At 37.4% G+C, this 23,510-nt stretch overlaps 1 protein-coding gene across 1 annotated transcript in view; it reads left to right on the top strand.

The window, feature by feature from the left end:
• The window catches only part of STK38L (serine/threonine kinase 38 like), a 79,570-nt gene that overhangs the window by 6,073 nt on the left and 49,987 nt on the right, over positions 1 to 23,510 (top strand). The window lies entirely within an intron of this gene.

Below are 23,510 nucleotides of genomic sequence, written 5' to 3'. Positions count from 1 at the left end.
TTTGCTGTGGAGTCTAGCTTTCATTCTGTCTATGAAAGTTTAGAAAATTGAGTTTGGGATAGAGAAGCTGCTGTACACATTAATAAGCACTTTTCGGGGGCCTAGTTCTCTCATTGCTATTCTGCTTTTATGAATACAGTCATTGCTATTCTGCTTTTGTGATTTGGAGGTTTCGACAACATTGCTCTTGATCCCTCACCAATTCTAGAGACACAGTAATTTGTACATTTCATATGAAGAATACTTTGTGTAATTTATATTTCTCAAGCTTTGTCTCCCAGTGGTAATATATAGATTTAGGTCTCTGAATATCATCTTTCCCTCTTACATGTTTTGATTATTTTTTCTTTCTGAATGCCACCCATTAGGGTGCAGTTCTAATAATTCTATCAATGCCAGTAACCACTTATCACTTACTATGCACCAGGCATAGTGCTGAGTTCTTTATATATATTATCTAATTTAATCCTCATAACAATCCTATGAGTTATTATCTCTACCTACAAATGAGGAAACTGGAGCTTAGAAAGGTGAAGTGACTTGCGCACGGTCATACAGGTACATAGTAAGTGGTAGAGTTAGATCCAGGTTCACTTTCTCTTATATTGCATTATTTTACTACAAAAACTTCTTCTTTTCTCTTTAATTTACCTCCCTCTTCTAGTCCTACCCCAAGTCTTCTTTCTTCTCTTCTCTCCCCTCCTTTTTTTGGTAATTTCCCCTTTAGGAGTTATTTACAGTTTTGCATGCCAAACATAAATGCTCTTGGGAAACGTATGTAGAAATAATTCAATTATATTCTGATTTCTTTTAGAGAGGGTGTACTCTTACCTAGCACTTATTTTAAGAATAACAGGAGCTCTTATATTTGTATTACGTTTATAGTTTTATGAAGCATTTTTACACATTTCCTTACTTAATCCTCATAGCAGTCATGTGGTATAGGCAGTGAGGATATGACTATTAAACCTATTTTCAGGTAAAGAGAGGAATTCAGATTAAGTGATTTGTCTGAGATCTCAAAATAACAGACAGAGCCTGAATTTAAACTTGGTCTTTTGACAGTAATATAAACACTTTATTTAACACACTGGTCTTCCTTGTAGATTAAAAGCTACTACAGGCAAAGTGTTTACTAAGGGCTCTACAAAATTAGTTGATGAGACAAGGTTTTTGCCCTCGACAATTACAATGCTGAAATAAATGATGTAATCAAATGTTCTGACTTCATTAAGCAAATTAGGAGTGGGTAAATATTATAGCAGGCATTTTCTAAAATTTTAAGCCTTGAGCTTTGTTTCGTGGGAATTGAGAAGGTAGAATTTTAGTTCTGCATTTTAAATCATGAAATGTTAAAGTCCTTAAGTTTTAAGTTAGTGTCTGTCTCATTGTGCACTCAACTGATTGCATTCTAACTAAAACAATTACGATAAAGGAATAGGGTGAAGGGAGGACAGACAAACAGTGAAGTTAAGGAGTTGGGAATTCTAAAAGGGCTTGATGAGCTATCTTGCAGTAGCACTTTTGTAGAAAATTGAATGTGATCCTTAAAGGAATGGATAGGCTGCAAGTACTCTTCACTTCTGGAAAGTGATAGTATTTGAGAGCTCAGACAGCTTATTTAATGATCCATTTTTTATCTACTGTCTTGTACTAGTCTCTTGTTTTATTAAATTTAATTTTTACTAGCAGTGTTCATTTTTACCTAGCTAAGCATCTACCCACTGACCTGCTCCTATTGTGGAAACACCACACCAGTTTGCCCCTTATGACTTTTCTGTATTTGGCAGCAGAGGCTGGTTGCTCAGTTTATGGTACTACTAGGGAGTTGCCCTTTGTTGTGTTTTTTACAACAGCAATCCATTTCATTTGGACATTTTCAGATCTGGTTGAGGATGTTCTCCATATGTCAGCTCTTATCTAGCCAAACAGAATAGACTTTTTCTATTTTTGTGGCTAGAGTGGAAAATTTTAGTACTGAATTGCATGTATATGACCCACTGATACTCTTAATACAGGCAAATCCTAAAGGAATGCTTTAGTGAAGTTTTAGTCCTAATGTTTTAGTGAAGTTAGTCGTCATAATTCATTATTTATCAGCTATTTGCAGGGCACTGTGTTAGGTACCATAGCAAAACAGAGATAAATGGATGTTTGGCCTTCCATTTAGAAAAGCTCAATCTAGTAAGAGGTATATTGTATAGGTACAAATAACTGTAATTCAAACAGAAAGTGCTAACAGAGTAACAGGGTACTGTGGAAGCAGAGGAAAGAGGTTTCTTCTGGATGGAGAGATTAGGAAAGCTTCTTACATGAAGTGAAATATGAATTGACTATTTCAGAGTGAAGGACATGCCAGGCAGAGGGATTAGCGTAAATTGGGTGTATCTGTACAGCACCTGGTACATTCTGTTAATTATCTACTTCTCTTTCTGTCCTATTGGATTTGAACCCATTGAACTTTGAGAATCTGTGTTTTTCAGCTTTTCATTCTCTACTTTACCACCTGCTCAACTTGGTACATTTACTTAGAGTGGTAAGTAGCAGTAGTGTATAGGGAGTGAATTTGAGGGAAGAGAGACCAGAAATGGGAAGACCAGTGAAGAGACAAATTTAAATAATCTAGATGATAATAATGAAGTTCTAAACTAGGTGAGTTTGGAAAGGAGAGACCTGGATGGAGGGAGGGGTGGTGCCCCTTCATGTTGAGACCTAGGGAGTTCTTTCACTGTGAATTGTACATAAAGTACACACCCTGTACCAGGAGATGTGAAAAGGGAAAAACACACGGTGCTCCCTCAGAAGCCAGGCAGGTGACTGGAGAGCTACATTCAAGGGGTAGAAATAGCTGCAATCAGACATAGCAGCTGTCGTGAAAGAGCAGTGAGAGGCACACCTCAGGGATAGGGGCACCTCCTTGGGAGAGTGTTCGCTTTCCAAGGATTTGGGAGTGTTTGAGCCTAGACTTGAAGGGTGAGGAGGAGTTTTTCAGGCCAAGAAGCCTCAGGAAGATATTATCACAGTGATGTAAGACACTGAAGCATATTAGGGAGCCAGGAACCGGAATTCTTGCCATGGTGCTGGACAGGATCAATGAACTTTTTATTTGCTGTGGGTTTTTTTTTTTTTTATGTTTATCCAGCTTTTGCACTCTGAGCTTTTGTAAAAAAGTGTTTCTGTTGCCTCTAATAGCCTATTGGAAGCACCTCTTCTGTGCTTCCCACACCCAGCCTAGAATGCAGTGCCACTGATAAATTGTCTCTTGCTTCCATTCTGTGAAATTAAACAGAAAAAGTAAAGATATCATCAGCTAGAGAGACAAAGAGAAAAGTTAATCCACTAAAATCCTTTTCTTTGATGAATGCCTAGAACCACCAAGGTTGTTATATAAAGAATGCTGCATCAATGCACAGCTTAAAGAGCACTTGACTTGAGGGAGAATTTGTGGTAGGAGCATGATTATTTACCTTTCCCATAGGGTTTTATGGAACTCTTAAAAATTTCCTAAGACTTTAATACCTAATACTAAAGTCCTTTTATTCTAGTTCTAGCCTTGATTATTTTCATCTTCTCTACTCTAAGCCTTATTATTTTTTTAAAATAACACAGTTTAATAACTAACATGACTAAACTTCAGATAGTGTCATATATCATCTCTGGTTCTCCTTTATCCTTGTTTGGTCATTCAGAGACCTGTATCTGCAAATCGTGATTATGAACTTTGTGTGTATAATCAACATTGGATTGCTAGAGCTAAAAAGCACTATAGGTTATTTTTTTTATATAGATTTACTTTCTACTTTTTTTCTGTCCTGTGGATTGGGCCACTGAAACAGAATATCAAGTTGTTTTCTCAGGGCAACTTGAGAAAGAGTTAATGGTATTCTCGAATTCAAATTATATCCATTGTATTTCTAGGCCAGAGGTTGGCAGCTCTGCTGGCTTTAGTGCCATTACTGGTAATATTAAAAGTTTATGGGCATTCCCAGAAGGAAAGTAAAAGACAGGAACAGGAAGAGAAAAATCAGGCTTGCAGAGTGGTTGGGAAGACATAGGGTGGGGGCAGGAGAAAAACTACATATGGTTAAAAAAAGGTCAAGTACCTCTCACATCTGTTCCAGGTACCACTTGGTGGGACCAGTGCCATATTTAAGGATTAAGTTGAACTCCTGGCAGTCCTGTCTGAAAATACTCTGAGTGTATTTTTATGCCAAAAATGACAGTTTGTTTTAATCAAACATTTCTGGATTTAATTTTAAAAATTGGGTATGAACCTGTCTCTCTCTCTTTTTAGACTTGAGCAGAAAAGGAAACAGAAATCAACATACTTTAAATATCAATGAAAATTATAAGCACATTTCTGAAATATAGTTAAAGATTTAAGATCTAAATCCATAGATCAGCCCCATTATATAGCCCATTCAGGCACAAGGTGGCAGAAAGTAAAGGGATGAATAGCCTTCTTACCTGTGTGAATTTTTACTGTAGTAAAACTACATTTTCATACTAACCAAGAATGTAACTGGACCCACCGAAGGAAAAATAGGGTAAGAAATTAGAGCCTGTGCTCTCCTGTTCAAGTAAACCAAGTACTCTCTGCCTTTCAGAAAACATTATCAAACACCAAAGAATTTCTTCTTTAGAATTTACGCAAAATATTGGACTGACAAAGCCATTTAGCTTTTCTGTAATAGTGGGGAAAAGTTATTTCTCAGATTGTAAGAAATACTGTATTGAAGTTTTATTTTCAGAGTTGAAAGATGCATAGAGGTCATCTAGTCCAACTCTCTGTTGTGAATTTTTTGTATATCATCTCCAACAAGTAGATTTAGTCTTTGCCTAAATATTTAGGATTACAAGATAGCTGTCACTCCCTTAAATGGTTTGTGTGCTCCAGGCTTTTGTCCCCAATCCTCTTCTCACTCCTTGCACTGTGAGTGTGGGTGATCTTCAATAACTGCCCTGCAATAATGACTTCCAAACTGGTGTATGTTGCTCAGGACTCCCTCCTGAGCTTGAAACCCCGTTGTCCATTTGTCTTCTAGATATCACTACCTTCGGTGTGTTCCACGGTTAACTTGGATTCTGCTCACCCTGAGCTGACTTGATCTTCTCACTTCCCAGAACCATTCTTGTGCTCCTTAGCCTTCCCAGTGCCTGATGCTGTTCTCTATTTGGTTCTTAAGCCATAAACCCGGAAATCACCCTTGACTCGTCCTCCTCATTTATGACTAACATCTAGTCAGTTTTTAGGTCTTCTTTAACTACTTCCTGAACTCTGTCTTTGCTCTTCTTCCTCCAGTGCCAGAATATTCATTCAGGTGCCCAATTACTGAACTAGCCATCTTTCCCTGTTGCCAATCTTGCCTTCTTTCAGTCCATATTCTATGTGGCTGCCACAAGGACTGTCTTAAACTTGAATCTGTTATGTAACTTCAATCCTTAAAATTTTTAGTGACTCTCTTATGGCCTCTTACAGGCTCCTTAGTGTGACAAATGAATTCCTTTTTAGTTTTCCAGCCTTATTTTCCATCACTCCTCTACTAACCTCTCCAACCATACTAAACCACTAGCTTTCTTGTGTCTTCAGTCTCACACACTGCTTTCTGGAATTCCCTTTCCAATACTTTTTGGGTAATTCCTGTGCTTGCTTTAGTATTCTGCTTAGGCATCTCCTTCAGGGAGGCCTGCCTTGACCTCTTACCTCTGGAAGGGTTAGGTGCCTCTCCTAGGCTTTCTGACAGTGTCGAGTATGTATTTCTTTCATGTTTTTTAAATATCCTAAACTACAATAAGAGGTAATAATGTTGGGCATTGGCTATGCGTCAAAACTTATTGAGCATTTGCTATGTGCCAGGCATAGGACAGTGCTAACTGGAAAGTTTTTTCTTGGGTAATTTTCAACTGGTTGTCATCATAGAATTAGAGATAATTTTATGTCACTGCAAGAGTAGTATTTGAAGACGGCTATCTTACATCTTCTCTGTTTCAGGCTAAGTATCTTCATTGAATTTGTTCAAACATGGATTTCAGACCTCTTGCCTTCCTGATCACTCCCATCCCTGTGTTTTGTTTTCTTTCTTAAAATATGTGGCTCTGTTTGAGATCAAATAGAGTTATCATAAAGAAACAGAGGGCTTCTCAGATGGGTAGAAGCTGGATATGGATTGTCATATTTAAGGTATAGACCTCACTTTTCCAGGTCTGTAGCCGTGAACATTTTTCTTTGTGTCCAGAAGTCATCAGAATTATGGGAATTTACTTATATTTAGCAAGTGATGGAGAGACTGACATAAAACCAAGAATGCCAGTTAGTGTATTTATTAATATAACTGTGAGTGGAATGGAAGCTTATAGTTTGCTGAGCACTGTCATCACTATAGGAGAATCTACAGGGAAAGCCAGCTCTTCTAATCAAATGGGTAATCTTAATGGGGAGTGTCACTAAGCTAGGATAACCTGATGGAGAATCTTTATAAGGATGCAGCTGTCCAGCGCTGCTCTGAGGGTATGGGTATTGTCAGTGTGCTTTCATGTCAGACAGTGTTGGGGGCACATAGGCAAAGTTTTCCTTGTTAAACTCCTGCTACCCCACTACCCTAGATTAATATAACCCCCTTTTGTTAACATAGTTGACAGGGTTTCAGCTTTTTAAATTTGCATTCCAATCCTGCCTGCCAGAAACTGCACTCTACTCACTTTTGACCAGACTTGGGTATCCCCAGCCCTTTTCAGTCACACATTTTCTTGGAATTATTTATGGTAATGGCTGAATTCCATCATTCTATTTGATTCAGGCTGGTGTTACTCCCAGAGGATGACTTAATTTTCAATTATGAGGACATTTATTTTGCCCTTTGTATGACTATAGGGCATCACTAAGTATTGAATAACTTCTCCAGATATGAGCCAACTAGTATTGTGTAGAGTATAGCATTCATCTTCCTTGTGCCTGATCTTATTTATATGTGTGTGTCAACTCAGCCTAAGATTAAGATTGTATAAATTTTAGGGGCAGCCACTTTACATTTTTAATTTATGTCAAGCTTTTTTTGTTTTGTTTGTTTGAAGTGAAGTCTTGCTCTGTTGCCCAGGCTGGAGTGCAGTGTCATGATATCAGCTCACCACAACCTCTGCCTCCTGGATTCAGGTGATTCTCCTGCCTCAGCCTCCCAAGTTGCTGGGATTACAGGTGCACACCACCATGCCCAGCTTATTTTTATATTTTTAATAGAGACGGAGTTTCACCCTGTTGGCCAGGCTGGTCTCGAACTCCTGACCTCAAGTGATCTGCCCACCCCGGCCTCCCAAAGTGCTGAGATTACAGGCCTAAGCTACCGTGCCCAGCCTATGCCAAGTTTTTATTTGACAAAACTCTTTAGTTCTTTTTTTAAAATATAATTTTTAAAATATTTTAATAGAGACAGAATTTCACTGTATTGCCTAGGCTGGTCTCAAACTCCTGGGCTTAAGCAGTTCTACCTTGGCCTTTCAAGGTGCTGGGATAGTTGCCTTTTTTTGTATGTTTTTGAGATGGAGTCTCACTTTGTCACTCAGGCTGGAATGCAATTGCATGATCTTGGCTCACTGCATCTAACTTCCACCTCCCGGGTTCAGGTGATTTTCCTGCCTCAGCCTCCTGAGTAGCTGGGATTATAGGTACCTACCTCCACGCCCAGTTAATTTTTGTATTTTTAGTTGAGACGGGGTTTCACCATGTTGGCCAGGCTGGTGTCAAACTCCTGACCTCAGGTGATCTGTCGCCTCCCAAAGTGCTGGTGTTAGGTGTGAGCCCCTGCACCCGGCCTAGTTGTTTTTTTTATGTATACTGCAGTTTTCACAATTTACATTTAGCATTTGATTTTTTTTGAACCCAAATATAATTGTTTACATTTTCTCTATTAAATTTCATTTATTAAAGCGAATATTCTGTTAAAATTGTTTTAGTTCTGACTGTGCTCTACTCTGTTTCATGATTCTCTCCAGGCTCTGGTCATCCCTACATTTTGATAAGGATGTTGGCAAAAGTTTTATCCAGATCATTGGTAACACTATTGCCCAAGCCCAGTGAATACTGCAGAACTTATTTGATGAGCGTTCTGAGTTTTGTTGTTTGGTTATGAAATACATGTTACTCAGCCCATCTCTCTTCCTCTCAAAAAGAATTGGAGAGTGGAGCTTGTTAAATACCTTTCAGAGAATCACAGATTTGTCTTATAGCTTTGCCCACAAAAGGAATAAAGTTACTTGGCAAGACTTGTTCTTCCTGAACCTATACTGATTCTCAGTTATCGCCCGTCTTTGTCTATTCAGAAACTGTTTTATAATCTGTTCTAGGATTTTCTTCGGGCTGAATGATAAACACAAAGTTAATATTTTGCAATGTTCATATTCTGTTGTTATGTTCGTGTTTTTTCCTCACTCTGAAAGATGGAGTGCCTTGTCTCCTGTCTTAACCTCTGTGTTCTTCTAACTTGTGTAAAAGTTCTTGTAGCATTCAGCAAAATTCCCATGTAGGCTCACAGTATACGACTGGTCAAGTCAAAAGATTTGCAGTGTGTTGGGGGCAGGTCTCTTATGGCTGCTTCACTTGTCATGGGCATCAATTCTTTCATCCCACCACTCTAGTTTTTGCTGTTGTTCTCCCACACCGAGAGGAGAAGCAGGGTTTGAGTTCTGGACACTGAACTGGAAGTTCTCTTTTATAAAATAGGGGTGATAGCTACCTCTCCAGGCAGAAATATGTAAAAGGTCTTTGTAAACTGTAAGGGGGTATTCAAGTGTAGAATTTTTAAAAAAGCAAAATAGAAGTGAAGGGCTTCTTTTCTTTTTTTTTTTCTGTCATGTATTAACTACACTATTTGCCTTATCCAACATATTTAGCCTTTTGTGTATACCAGGCCTTTTGTAAACTTTCTCTTCCAGCCATAAATTCAGAAATCCCTTTTGTAGCCCTTAATGATTTTCTTAAGTTCAGCTCATTGTGGGCATTTTACTTCCTGATACCATCCTGTCTTTCTTTTGTAGGCATCCATGTTATTTGTCCCTCCTTTTTCTGTGTCCTTGAAAATCTGAGTTCATTGGAGAGCTCTTTGTGCAGCCAGTCTTTTCAGAATCTTCCCATTTTCTGTCATTAATATCCTTTGTAGTTTATAGTCAGAACTCTGTTTCTTAGATCAAGTTTTAATCTTTTTGTTGTGACTAAAAGAAAGAGGATAGGAGCAGTACTGTTTGGTTATGTAAGTCCCCCTGCCATGTTTTTCTGACTTACTCTCTTTCCTTCATCTTTCTTTCCTGATTCTTTTTGTGATATAACTTCAGGAATTATTCTAAAGCTCACAAGTTTCAGTCTGGTATTTTGTCAGATCATGTTTAGATAGTGGAACATTTTCCTTGTTATTCTTTTAAATTCATTTTCAATTTATAATTTACTTCCAGCAGAACTTAAAATGACACTGTCTTCAGGGTAATAATCATGTTTACCTTCCTTTGTATTTTTCTCATAACACCTAGTAAAATGTAGGTATTTAATCTAAGAGAGCTTTTACTGAAGGGGAGCCTAATCAGTGTGAATTCTTATGGGCATAATGCAGGAGTAATACAAAGTGCTTACTGTCTTTGCAGACTGTTACATGTTCTGGCCCCTGTCACCTCTCTGAACTCTTTCTCACCACCCCCTCCTACTCTGTCTGTGCCTGTGCCATACTGAACTCTTTGCTGTTTCTTACTGGCATAGCCCTGCTTCAGGGCCTTTGCACTTACCATACAGGCTGTGTGGTACCTTCCTTCCTCCAGATTTCTAAATCATTCTTTTTCACCTCATTCAAACCTTCTTCTCAATGAAACCTCTTTTGATGACCTTATTTAAAATTTTAATGCCTCTCCCAGCCCCTGTACTTTTATCTACCCCCTTGCCCCACTAGAATATAATATCCATAGGGCTGGTATTTTGTGTCACTTGTATTTTTATATGGTGCCAGGAACAGTATCTGGCACATAGTGGATGCTCAGTAAATATTTGTTGAATTAATTAATCAAGGCTAGTTTAGCTAGACTTCTGTTCTTGAGAGCTTCCTAAAACAGATGACTCATCTTTCTTTTTTGAGTCTCAGGCAGGATTTACTCTTCTTTTCTCTGAACATTTTGTAATTTTTGTTCCCTTATTGTGTCCCATGTTTCCATTCCCAGCTATTGTAACAAACTTGAAAATTCCCTGGTAAATTGATCTCCGGTTTCTGAATACTTCCATTTATCATCTGATTTCTTCCCAGTGGTCACATTCATTTTCCAGAATATTTCTTTTCTCATTTGAGAGGTGGAAGGGTTAGCAAGGCATTTATCAGAGGCATTGATTTTAGCTGTGGGAGAATTCTAGCAGATATCCCAAAAGTTGAAGTCCCCATCACAGCTTATTTGCATAAGTCTGTAGAATACCAGCAATTTTTATGCTTCTACTTTCCTTGCTTTTGCTCTGTTCTAGTGTGGAGACCCATTTAATCAAATCTCAGTGATGCTTAATGGTATCATATTAACTTATTTGTAAATTGTTGGTTTTCTTTCTTTGTTTAATACTACTATTCTGGACATGAGTTTCCAGACACCTGAGATCACATTGTTGCTAATACCTTTCTCACATTTTTCTGCAACAAATAATTTACTCAAGTGTTCCCATTATTTTCAGGGTTTTTTTTTTTTTTTTTTTTCCGGAGCATGCCCAGCCAGCTTCTTTCACTGTTACAGTAGTATCTGAACTTTTTCTATCTCTTCTTCCATTTTCAACTTAAGGTCTACTTGATCAGTTAATCAAAATTACATAGTGATTAGAAAAAGCTCAAGATCCACCATTTTAACTGTGTGACCTGAAACAAATAAATTTCCTAAGTTCTTCTCTAAACCTTTTTTCGTATCTGTAAAATGAGGAGTGGGGAGCAGTAATGCCTGCTTCTTGAGTCATTAATCCTTGTCTTCAGGATTAAGTGATATGAAGATGATGATGATGATAAACTTTAATGTAGGGTTTATTATTTCCCAGACATTGTTTTAAAAGCTTTACGTATTATTAACTAATACAGTATATTTGGTATACAATTCTCTTTGTTAGCATATGCATGGAACGTGGAAGCAGTCAGTAAATGTTAGTTTTTAGCAGCAGCAGCAGATCTCTGGCTAAACGTTCTTTTCTTGGTTTTTGCAAGACGTACTTCTTCACTAGTGAAGAGTCCATTTCAGATACTTGTATGCTAAGGTATGAGCCAGACATTTGTGTACCATATATCCCATTTTTGACACTATTCATTTGCTATGAGAAACCAAATAAATCTCACAATAGTCCCTTCTCTTAAAAAATTATATTTTAGGATTAGAGCCCAGACAATAATAATGCCTTTATTGAGAATCCAGCCATTATGCACTGAAACTGTGTGTAATACAAATTATCTCTTTAAAGTAAAATTTCAACTTTAAAAAATAGAAATTTTATTGAAAATTATTTTTATTATTTACATTTGGTAAATTTTATATATCTTCACCGATTCAATAAAAAATATATAAATCAAAAAACCTCTTGAGAAAGCACTATAGAAATTTTGCGCTAGGTATTGAGGTTAAACATCCTAAAACATTACATTTTCCATGGCGGAAAACTAATACAATCATTGAGTAGTCAATTTCTGAAATGTTTCTTAATTTTAGAATAATATGGGTAAACATCGAGGTGCAGTGGCTCACGCTTGTAATCCCAGTGACTCAGGAGGCTGAGATGGGAGGATCACTCAAGCCAGGAGTTTGAGGCTGTGGTGAGCTATGATGGCACCACTGCACTTCAGCCTGAGTAATGGAGTAGGACTGTATCTCTAATTAAAAAAATAAAAAAGAAGGAATAATATGGGTAAATGTATTTATGTTCTTGTTTTTGTTTTTCTGAGATAGGGTCCCACTGTTGCATAGGCTGGAATGCAGTGGTGGGATACCAGCTCACTGCAACTTCTGCCTCTTGGTTTCAGCCTCCTGAGTAGCTGGGATTATGGGCGTGTACCACCATGGCTGGCTAATTTTTGTATTTTAAGTAGAGATGGGGTTTCACCATGATGGCCAGGCTGGTCTTGAACTCCTGACCTCAGGCAATCCACCCTCCTTGGCCTCCCAAAGTGCTGGGATTGATTACAGGTGTGAGTCACTGTGCCTGGCCAAGACTCTGTTTTGATAGAACACTTTGTGTCTCTCTCACCTTGCGTTTAGAAAAGTTAGAAAGTAAAGGATAATGTATATAGAAAGTCTTTTGAAGACTCTGAAGAAGTTCATAAATATGGGGCACTACAACTATGCATATGAAAATATTTCTTATCTGTTGGCAGTTACCACCTCTTATAGTAGCATGGAATCTCGAGTTAAACCAAGGCTGAGTGAGATTTGGTGATTAACGTAGTGTCATTTTATGAATAAGCAGGACTCTACTCAGGTCTTTTATTTTATTATACTTCTCTTTGACATTCACCCCAGTCACAGAACTCTTTCAAAGGGCGGTGTGCCTGTTCTCATGGAGATTCAAAGGTGTTAGAGTCCTTTTTTCTTATCTCCTTGGAAGATACTTTGAGAACCCCAGTGATGAATCCCAAGAAGTCTGTCTCCATTATCCCCGTTATAGGGCCCCTCATCACTCCAGTATTATCCCTAAAGGGCCTTCATAATAAGGTGCTCAAAGAGTCCCCTATTATATCCTTTAGGATGGTGCTTGACTTGCCCAAATTGCTATGTACATGTTAAATAGAGGCTGAACTGAAGTTGTTCATTTCTCACTGGATCAGTCAACAAGATTTGAGCACTTTCTGTGTGCTCTGCATCATTCTGAGTACTTTGGGTGACAGAATAAGGTGTGGCTCCTGCCTTCAAGGAGTATGAAATTTAGTAGAAGATGACAACATACATGACGGTAAATCTTTCTACATGAGAGTGCTTAATTGTGACATTCATAATTCGTGCAAGACAGGTTCTGAAAAAGCAAAACATAACTGAGTTTGAAGAAACTGTGAAAAGTTTAGCAGAGGAGGAATAATTCATTGGGTTCTTTAAATACAAGTAAAGGGGAAAGGAAGGACCATTTTTAAGTTTTGATATTCCAGGGGTTAATGGTGAGGTTGATTATAGTGTCTTCTCATTGATGAGGGAGGAGACTGGCGAATAGTGGAAAATAAAGTTAAATAGCTAGGGTTGGGCCAAATTATGGGTTTTAATAAAAATCAGGCATAGAAATTTAGATTGAGGTGGCAGAAAAAGGAAGGCTTTAAAAGTTTTTGAGCCAATGAATGACATCATACAAGTTCTCTATAAAGAGCAGTGGTTTCAGGATTGGAGAGAATATCATCAGGAAGACCCACTTGAATGCTGGTAAGTAATGTTACTAACAGTACCATAAGGGCCTGGACTGATGTGCTGATGGAAGTGAGAATGAAGAATAAGGTGGAATGAAAGAATCTTTGACAAGAGTTTTTTAACGAACCTGAAACAGGAAAGGGAGAGATTAATTAAGCCTGCTTCCCACACTGTATTATATCAGTAACTTGAGCATCCATGGATTTTGGTATCCGAGGGGGATCCTGGAACCAATTCTCCATGCATTTTGAAGAACGACTGTATGAGTTATCTGTAAAATGTTTCAGTTGAAATGTTTAGAAAACAGCTAGACATATAAGACTGGCTGTTGGATGAAAAAACAAAGGACTAGGAAATTTAGGTGTGCTAGTTCTTTTAGGGCATTGCTTAAAGCCCTGGGAAAGGAGCTCTCTGAGTTACACGACAGAGATACAAGGACTGGCATGGACAGCTTCTAACAGAGAAGTCTGAGGAGTTCTTAGTATGCATGTTGACTGAAATTACTTTAGAAGTAATTTTTTTCCTGGTGATAAAAGGCATGTAAGGCTATTTTAGAAAATTGAAAAATGGAAAAAGTTATGAAGAAAAAAGAAAGATAATCATTAATAGCACTTTAGTAAACAAGATTTGACTAAAGATATGACTTTCCTTCTGCTTGTTTTCTTATGCATATAAAGGGATAGGAAATATGTATGTGTTTACGTGTGTATATAGGATCATGCAGTATATATAGCTTGCTTTTTTTTCATCATGATAATTTCCCATGTTATGAATTACTGCTTGCAAGTGCTGTTCTTAAAGGGCTGCATTATTATTTATTATTTGGATTTATCATTATTTAATTGGCGCTCTATTGAGCATTTAGATTGCTTCCAAAATTTTTTGCTCTTTTTAATATATTATAATAAACTTCGGTGAAACACATACCCTTCGCCACATACCCTTCAGCTGCTACTTAGATATGACTTCTGTAAGCAGAGACCTCTGTGTCCCCAGTACCTAGAAGGTTACCTGGACATAGTAGTTGCTTAATTTAAAAAAAAAAATATATATATAATATATATATATATATATATATATATATATATATATAGAATGAAAGAAGACTTTCTCTTTCATTATTCCTCTTTTTTTATTCTGATTCCCTGTGTATCCAGGGACCTCTTATTTGGCTTCTTATATCAGTTTGGCTGTAATGAAAGTATTGGCTTTGTATGACCATAAACAGGCATTCCTATTTCTGTCACAGTTACATTTGTCATTCTGTATTAATATATCTATATCCTGATTTCTGTTGAAGCTTCCTTAATGCTGTTTGCTTCTAAGCAATGTAGCTACCTATTGATGCTGATAAAAATAAATTCCTGAACCTATAAGACTGAGGATTAGGCCTAGGTTGTGGTAATTTGGCAAGATAATGGATGCTATCCTGTCGAGAGCCCTCTGAAGAGAAAAGTCTGCTACTTTCACAAGGTAGAAACTCCTGGCAGTGCCACATTTTCCAGTTTGAATCCCTGTGGTACCCTGAAAAGACAGATATTTGACTTTTTTCAAATAATATTTTAACATATTTCAAGATGCAAAGGCATTGTGTCAGACGTTTTCCTTAAGAATATATTTCATTGCCACTCAGAAGTTAGTTTCCAAAAGGAGTAAGTGTGTGTAAAGATTTATGATAGTGTTGTAGAGAAGTTTTTAAAATAAATGTGCATCTTTTCCTATGGCAATAAAAGTACATTATGAAGAATTTTTAGGTCCAGTTCACAGATTACTGGTGTCTGGGTAGAAAATTAGATAATTTCTAATTTGATTGGGGGAAGTCTAACAGACAAACGTTTTAACTGAGAGATCCATTTGAAACATGAATTTCTGTGCAGGAAGCTTCTGTCGAACTTTACTTGGGTCAGATCTAAGACCCTCTGTTTGTCAGTCCACCATTACCCTAACAATAGTAGAAATTCTTTATATTACACCTACGTCATTTTTTGTTTTTGAACCTTTTATTTTTGCCCCTAGGGGAAATCATGGAAAAGTTGTATAGGAAACACATTTCCCACATGTTCATACAACACACAGTGATTATCCACTTACTTCCTAAAGAGTTGTATTTGGTTATGGGGTCTGATCCCAGTTGTCCAGGGTATAGGTCAGCTATTGAAGATTAGGATATCTGGGTACCTCTTACTAGAGAATCCATTCCTGTTCTCACTTCATTCTTGGGGGCAATATTCAATCTGGTATGGCCTCTGTGTTATAAAATGTTTCCCAAATTGTGTTTATCTGAAAGGCAAATCCTAGAAGAAGCAGCATGGTGTAAATTGCCATGTAAAAAAGATTCCAGAGTCAAGAGCTTGAGTAGTTCTGTTCCTTCCTTCATAGGTTCAGTTGTTTAACCGAGTAGTTTTCAGATATATTTTACTCTTAGAACCTCTTTTTCCTCAGACTTAAGAAAATGTTTTATAGAACAGGCTTGAACAAATGATACTTTATATCATTGCTTTGTTTTTTAAATTTTAGTTTGACTCAATTTTAAAGTTTTGGATTTCTGTTGCAGGTTTTAAGCTTTTCTTTTAACCTTTATTCTAAAATAAATGTTACTCTCCTAGTCTGAAATCTGTACATGGTTTCAGTAATGAATTCATTGTGTAAGTTTCCCCATCATTCATCTAAAGGGAATGACTTTTTAAATTTTGACTTGTGTCACATATGAGAATAGAAAGTATATCTGTACAATAAAGGAAAATGAAACATCAAAGTGTCTACCATAGGTTAAGAAGCAGAACTTGGCTGGGCATGGTGGCTCACACCAGCACTTTGGGAGGCAGAAGCGAGAAGATCACTTGAAGCCAGGAGTTGGAGACCAGCTTGGTCAATAAAAACCTCACCTCTAACAACAACCACTGCAACAAAACATTAGCCAGGCATGGTGGCTTATGCTGTTCGTGCAGCCTCAAACTCCTGGCCTTAAGTGATCCTCCCACCTCAACCTCATGCTCTAGTGCACGTTGTTATGAACTGTCTCCTAGTCTACATGTGTGGGAGTACTTTTACAGTATATACCTAAGAGTGGGATTGCTTGGTCATCGGGCATGTGCGTGTTCAGCTCTACTGAGTAGCATCAAACTGTTCTCCAAAGCAGTTTGTACCAATCTATATCCTTACCAGCAGTGAATTGTCTTCTCATTGTTCTTCCTCAACAAATCTAGATATTGATAGTCTTTTAGGTTTTTGCTTAACTAGAATATGAAGTGGTATCTCTTTGGGGTTTTAATTTTTATTTCCCTGATTAGAATTGTATTTGAGCATCTTTTATTAGGTTGATGGGCTATTTGTGTTTTCTCTTGGGTGAAATTTGTGGGGTTTTTGCTCATGTCAAATTTTGTTGTTTGTGTTTTTCTTATTGATTCGTAGGAGTTCTTAATGCATTTGAGACTCATGTATGTTGTTTAGAATAGTACCTTAAAGATAGAAACAACTGTGTAAGAATAGCTATCAATGTATTACCACTGTATTTAATACTTTGTTTTTATGTGTTACAATTATCTCCTGCTAGTTTGTGGCTTATTTTTTATTCCATGATGCTAATTTTTTAACCTAGTATTCTATTATTTGGAAAATACACAATCTTGAATAGTCTCCATGTTCATAACCATGACATATTCATGTTGCATATGTTCTGTGTCATAACCCATAACTTTCAATCTTTTATTTTGTTCTGTTTTGAGATGGAGTCTCCTTTCACCCAAACTGCACTGCAGTGGCGTGATCTTGGCTCACTGTGACCTCCACCTCCCAAGTTCAAGCAATTCTCCTGCCTCAGCATCCAAGTAGCTGGGATTACAGGTGCCTGCCACTATGCCTGGCTAATTTTTGTATTTTTCTGTAGAGATGGGGTTTCATCATGTTGGCCAGACTGGTCTCCAACTCTGGACCTCAGGTGATCTGCCCACCTCGGCCTTCTAAAGTGCTGGGATTACAGGAGTGAGCCACTGAGTCTGGCTCTTATAAATTTTTTTATAGAGACAGCATCTCATTTTGTTGCCCATGCTGGTCTCAAACGCCTGGGCTCAAGGGATCCTCCCACCTTGACTTCCCAAATTACTGGGATTCAAGGTGTGAACGACCATGCCTGGCTTGAATCTTAAACTAAGATTTTAGTTCAGTCTTCATGATGTTATTTGTAATATATAACTTGCTGACCAAACTCTCTATGAGTTACTTCCTTTAGCTTAGTAGAGAGATCTTTATTTTTTGGTGGATATTTCCACATACTGTAAGGGTGACAAAAGGGACATGTTAACAGTGTAATTGTAAAGGTAACAATGATGATAGCAATGATAATGATAATTTCTTCAAATTGACTCTGATCATGAATCAGGTCCTGCCCTAAGTGCATGACATATATTAAGTCACAACAGTCCTTTTGATCTATGAGAAAACCAAGGTACAGGCAGATGTAGTAACTTGTCTAAGATTACACAGGCAGCAGGAATGGAATTAGGGATTCAAACTCAGTCAGACTAGTGGCAGAGTTTTACAAGTAGATTCATAGATATTGTTAACTTGGTATCTGAAGAAATACTAATTCATTTTTAGTTTTAAAAGAAACATTCATCTAAGACTTTGTTTTTTAAATGTGATGATGAGGGAATGAGAAAATACATTTTCAGTGTGGTTGGTGGGATCTAGTACTACTTTTAAGGTAGAGCAAAACTTGGAGCTAGAGTTGTCTAATGGAAGTGTACAGTGGATCAGGCTTTCATTATAAAGAGTTTTGGCTCCTCATGAGTGGTTGCTGGCCTCTGAAAGATTTCAGAAAATTCATAGCTTGTAATTGAATCCCCCATATGCCATATGCAAATGTTTGGAGGACAGTTAGTGGAGAATGGTTTTAAATGTTCCACAGAGGACTCCAATTGGCTTTTAAGCTTGGATAGTTACTATCCAGATGAGATAGAGCCATTCTAAAAGACTACGGCTTTGGGGAAATAGCTAGCCATATTTGAAATGTGTCTACTCATTAGCTTTATTTTTGTATTTTTTATTTTGAGACTGAGTCTTGCTCTGTCACTCAGGCTGGAGTGCAGTGGCACAATCTTAGCTCACTGCAACCTCCGCTTCCTGAATTCAAGAGATCCTCCTGCCTCAGATTCCCAAGTATCTGGGACTACAGGTGCATGCCACCACGTCTGGCTAATTTTTGTATTTTTAGTAGAGGTGGGGTTTCACCATGTTGGCCAGACTGATCCCAAACTCCTCACCTCAAGTGATCCACCTACCTTGGCCTCTCCAAGTTCTGGGATTACATAGGCGTGAGTCGCCATACTCATTAGCTTAAGGTTAAACGTATTTTCCTCCTCTGAATCTTTATTGTGGATTTTAAACACTCTTGTTGGTTCACAAAGCAATTTTCATTAGGTTGCTGTTACTGCTTCAGCTTCTTGGCTATTTTTAGAGTTTTCACTCAGCTGTGGTTTGTTTATTTAGCCGTAAGTAAAAATAAATAATAAATTAAAGTCATTGCATTTAGTCTAAAAATTGTAGGGTTAAATGGCTAAGCAAAAAGAGTGAGACCTTATAGCTTCTTATGCATTCAGTTTTGTGTAGAATTAGCACAGTGTTGGAATGACCATGTATAGGAAAGATAGTACTGAGGTGATCCACTGTAGAGTATTATGCTGATGACTTAGCTAGGGTGTGTACATTAGTGGAAAAGTTTAAAAACTTTGCCATGGGATTTAAATATTATGCTTTTTTCCTCTATTGATTTCCCCTCAAGGAAGGAATGGGAAAGTAGCTCTTTCCCCGTCTTTATATGGTCATAATAAAGGATTGCAAATTAATTAGCTGCATTCACGGCATCACTCAGATTGAATTCCATATTTGTCTTGGAGGGAAGTCCAGACTTCTGCCTGGGGTAACTGAATCTGCTTTTTGAAACTCGGTGCAACTTCCGTGTATTCAAGGGAGGGATCATCTTGTCAACAGCTAAATGCCTTACAAGATGTAAGTTACTTAGAAGAAATTATCCCCTCAAATGTGGTTTGTTTTTAATGTTTCTTTCCAAACCTCTCCTCCCCCAGCACACACAGTGCAGCAGAAAAAATTTGCACCTGCCTGCTACTTGGCAATAGATTGATTGTAGCCATTGTTTTCTATGTGGGTTGGGGACAGAAAATTGCTCTTTAACCTTTTGCTGGGCCTCTGATAAGTACTGGAAACTTCGGCAGTTAAATGTGGACTGTAAAAGAATCACATAAACAAATACTGGAAAAACAAAAATGGACTCATAGATTAGAAAGCTGAAATGCATGATTTTCTACACTAGCTTCTTTGGGGCCCTGATGGTATCAGAAGAAACATCTTGACTTTTTAATTTTTTTTAAGATCCTCATGACCTTTATGCTATGTTGACAAAGCCAGTTTGTTTTTGATATTTTTTCTTCCTTATTTTGTATGTTTATCTTTTATTTTTTTAAGCAACGGTGGAGATTTTCTACTTTGTTGATCCTTGTGAGTAGCTATGATTTATTTTATGGAGAAGGTCCAGTATTGGAGGCAGAATGGGAGGGGTCCTGTACTGGGAGCTGACTGGTGGCTCCATTTCTAAATGTGTGACCCTAAACAAGGCTTGCCAACTTCCTGAGACTCAGCTTTTTAATCTTTAACTTAGGGATATTAACACCTGCCCACCTACACATGACTTGGGAGATCAGTATTGCTTAGTGTGAAGACTCCTGGGCTAGTGAGTGTGACAGGCTTGTTTTAGTTTTATAACATTTAAAACATATACATCTTCTCTGAGCCCATTTTTTCTATTGCAAAATGGCAGTAGCATTATGTGCCACTTCTTAGGGCTAATGTGAGGATCAAAACCAAATGAAATAACGTATATAAACTATTAAGCACTTTACGTATGACATAATTAATGTATAGTTAATTATTATGAATTACTTATTTTTATTTTTGTCAGTAACATAGAGTGTTAGCAGTTAATGAAGTTCTGGGTATGGAATAGAATGATCAGATTTCTAGGTTTTGATGTTTGGTACTATAGCCTCACTGCTGAGAAAATCTGGAAGTATAAGGAGGTAATGTTTAAAAGATAGGCAGAATTTTCTAATTTCAGAATAATAGTCATTAACAGCAGGACTTTGTCTAGATAATCTACCTTTCTGTGCATTACTTTTTATCTTTGTTCAAATAAAGATAATGTGTTTTAAGGAAACAGTATTGCTGTTATTTTATAAAAATTGAAACACAAGTCCATGTGCTTTATGCCCATGTGCCAGCACTGAGGACTTACTGGCTGCTTCTCTCTGATGCTTTTGTTAGAAATGCCCTTTTTGGAGCTCAGATAAAAGACACTATGTAATTTGTAAGAAAAAAGAGTGTCCCGTTGGAGTCTACATGTTGGTAATAGTCTAAATCTTAAGTAACAAGAGGTTACCTATCCTCTCCATTGTTTTTAAGAAGTGATGGTGAGGATCGTTGCTGATACAGTTTTCAAATCTGGGGGGAAAGATTACAGAATAGTGTAAAAACCACCTGAGAAAGAATTCTTTTTGCTTGTGCATTTTATCAAGTCACTACAATCTAGCCAGCAGGGAGTTACCATCTGTACTATTTGGCAGTGACCAGAGAAAACAATTTTATATATTTAATAATTTATCATGTTCACACATAACCCGCATTTATTCAGTAGTTACTATGTGCTAGGTGCTGTGCTTGAAGCACATAAGCCATTCATGATGAATACATACTGTTGTTCGATGCTGCAGTTTCTATGTTATCTTGAAAGACAGAGAACTATTAGGGTACCTAAAATTTGCATTTCTAAAATCGTCACTTTTATACTTTGAAGAAGGAACTTGTTACCTTTATTGTACATTAATGATTACTTACTCATATAACTCACTGTTTTCTTTTCTCTAGTTCCAGACCCAAGAAAGCATTCTAACAGTATCTCAGCTAACCCTGTGTGGGTTCAGTCATATCCTGCTAGACCATTTTAGTAATCTCATAATTACTGTAAACCTCCCTCCCATTCTTCCCCACTTCCTCCATTCCTCAAACATTGCCAGCAACTACCAAATCTACCTTCCTGCTTCAGCAATTAATCTAAAATGTAAATTGGACCACATAATTTCCAGACTTTAAATCTTTTAAGTGGCTTCCTTGTCACTTTTCAAGGTAGCATCCAAATTCCATGGTATCACATTCATGGTCCTTCTCAATCTGGTTCCTCCTTTCCTGTCCTTCCTCATCCACCACTTTCTCTCTCCCCACCCTCGAACAAAATCATTTACAATTCCTTGCTCTCTCACACTACTAAGGCCTTTTGGTATTTTCAGCTACATCACCCCATCATTGTACTTACTTTGGTTGTTCATTTGTCTTTACATCTGTCTTCCATGATTAGACTGCATCTTTTTTGTGTGTATGGTGGTTTTTCATTCTTTTTGTGTAGGCTGGAGTGCAATGGCTTGGTTTTGGCTCATTACAACTTCTGCCTCCCAGGTTCAAGCAATTTTCTTGTCTCAGCTTCTTCCTAAGTAGCTGGGATTACTGACACCTGTTACTATGCCTGGCTAATTTTTTTGTATTTTTAATAGAGATGGGCTTTCACTATGTTGGCCAGGCTGATCTTGAACTCCTGACCTCAGGTGATCCACCCACGTCAGCCTCCCAAAGTGCTGGGACTATAGGCAAGAGCCACCACACCAGGCCTGATTAGAGTGCATCTTGGAGGCAGAGATTCTGTGTCACTTAACTTTGAATTCTACCCACATATCATACTACCTGGCACATAGTATGCATTCCCTAGATGTTTCTCAAATAAATAAATAAATGAGGGATGAAAGATACTCCCATGTTGTCACAGTGTACCATTGTAAGATTTGCAGTTCTTACTGTATTATACAATATCTGTAAGCCAGTTTTATAAATTCAGTAAAAATGACATGGCTAAAAGGGAATGTAGATATCTCATCCATAAACCCAACACCAAAGAGACTGAATAACTTAAGAGCACACAGCTGACTAGCAGTGCCTCAGGACTGACCTGCCTGATCCCCTTGCCATGGATAGGCCAAACAAATTGAAATGTGTGCGAGACTTAATATAATGATATTTAAATCATTTATTTTAGCTTTGGGATTTTTTTAAACTTCACTGTGGAAAAATTTAAGTATACACAAAAGTAAATAAAAAAGTAAACTGTAGCCCCCTGTGTACACATCACCAGCTTAAGCAGTTAACAAAACATAACCAATCTTGTTTCGTCTATACCCACACCTACTCCTCTCCACATTATTTTGCAGTAAATCCTTGATGTTGTATTATTTCATCTGGAAATATTTTAGTATGTATAGGACATGTTTTTAAACTTCTAAATATGAGTCTCTCTGATATTGGGGGAAGTCATGATAATTGAAATAAAACAATGAAGCCCACTGAAGACAAAAGTGCAGAAATCTGGCAGCCTGTCCCTGTGTTTTCTCCTCCATCTGTGAAGCTGTTCCCAGGACCACCACTTCCACTGAGCCCATATCCTTAAAATTCCTTTTGTTCACATGCTCTGGCGAGAGTTGTGCTTTATGATTTAAATTGTGCAAGGTGGAGGTGCAAGGAAGAAAAGCAGTGGTGATTATATGAATGAGAGTAGACACTAGTTAGTAAAAAGCAAGATACTCTATGTATAAGGTTAAATAGCTTTAAAAAATGATCCATAAGAAACTTTTAAAATTCCTTGGATTTTTGTCATTTCTATTTGATCAAAATTACAGTATGAACTAGTAACTGAAGTTTATATTATGAATTATTGCAAAATACACAAAGTTATGGATAAAAATAAAAAGAATATTTATGTATCTACTGCATATCTTTACCAAATCTTTTATTTTGCTCTGTTGTCCCAGATTTTCTTTAAGTAACAAAACATTGCAGATAAAGACACCTTGGTAATCCTTCCCTTTTCTCTCTCCCAGAAATAACCATTGCCGAAGATGTAGATTTATTGTTTTCATGCATGTATAACCTTACGTTGAATAGTGTCTTGCCTTTTATAAAGCATTTTACCTTTTTCATTTGATCTTCACAACTCTTGAAGTATTTATTTCACTTCTAAATATGTACAAACC

This window comes from Callithrix jacchus, chromosome 9, assembly GCF_049354715.1.
Source record: "Callithrix jacchus isolate 240 chromosome 9, calJac240_pri, whole genome shotgun sequence".
Classification (NCBI taxonomy): Eukaryota; Metazoa; Chordata; class Mammalia; order Primates; family Cebidae; genus Callithrix; species Callithrix jacchus.
The sequence above is the reverse complement of the archived record's forward strand: the minus strand, read 5'-3'. Positions and strand labels throughout refer to the sequence as shown.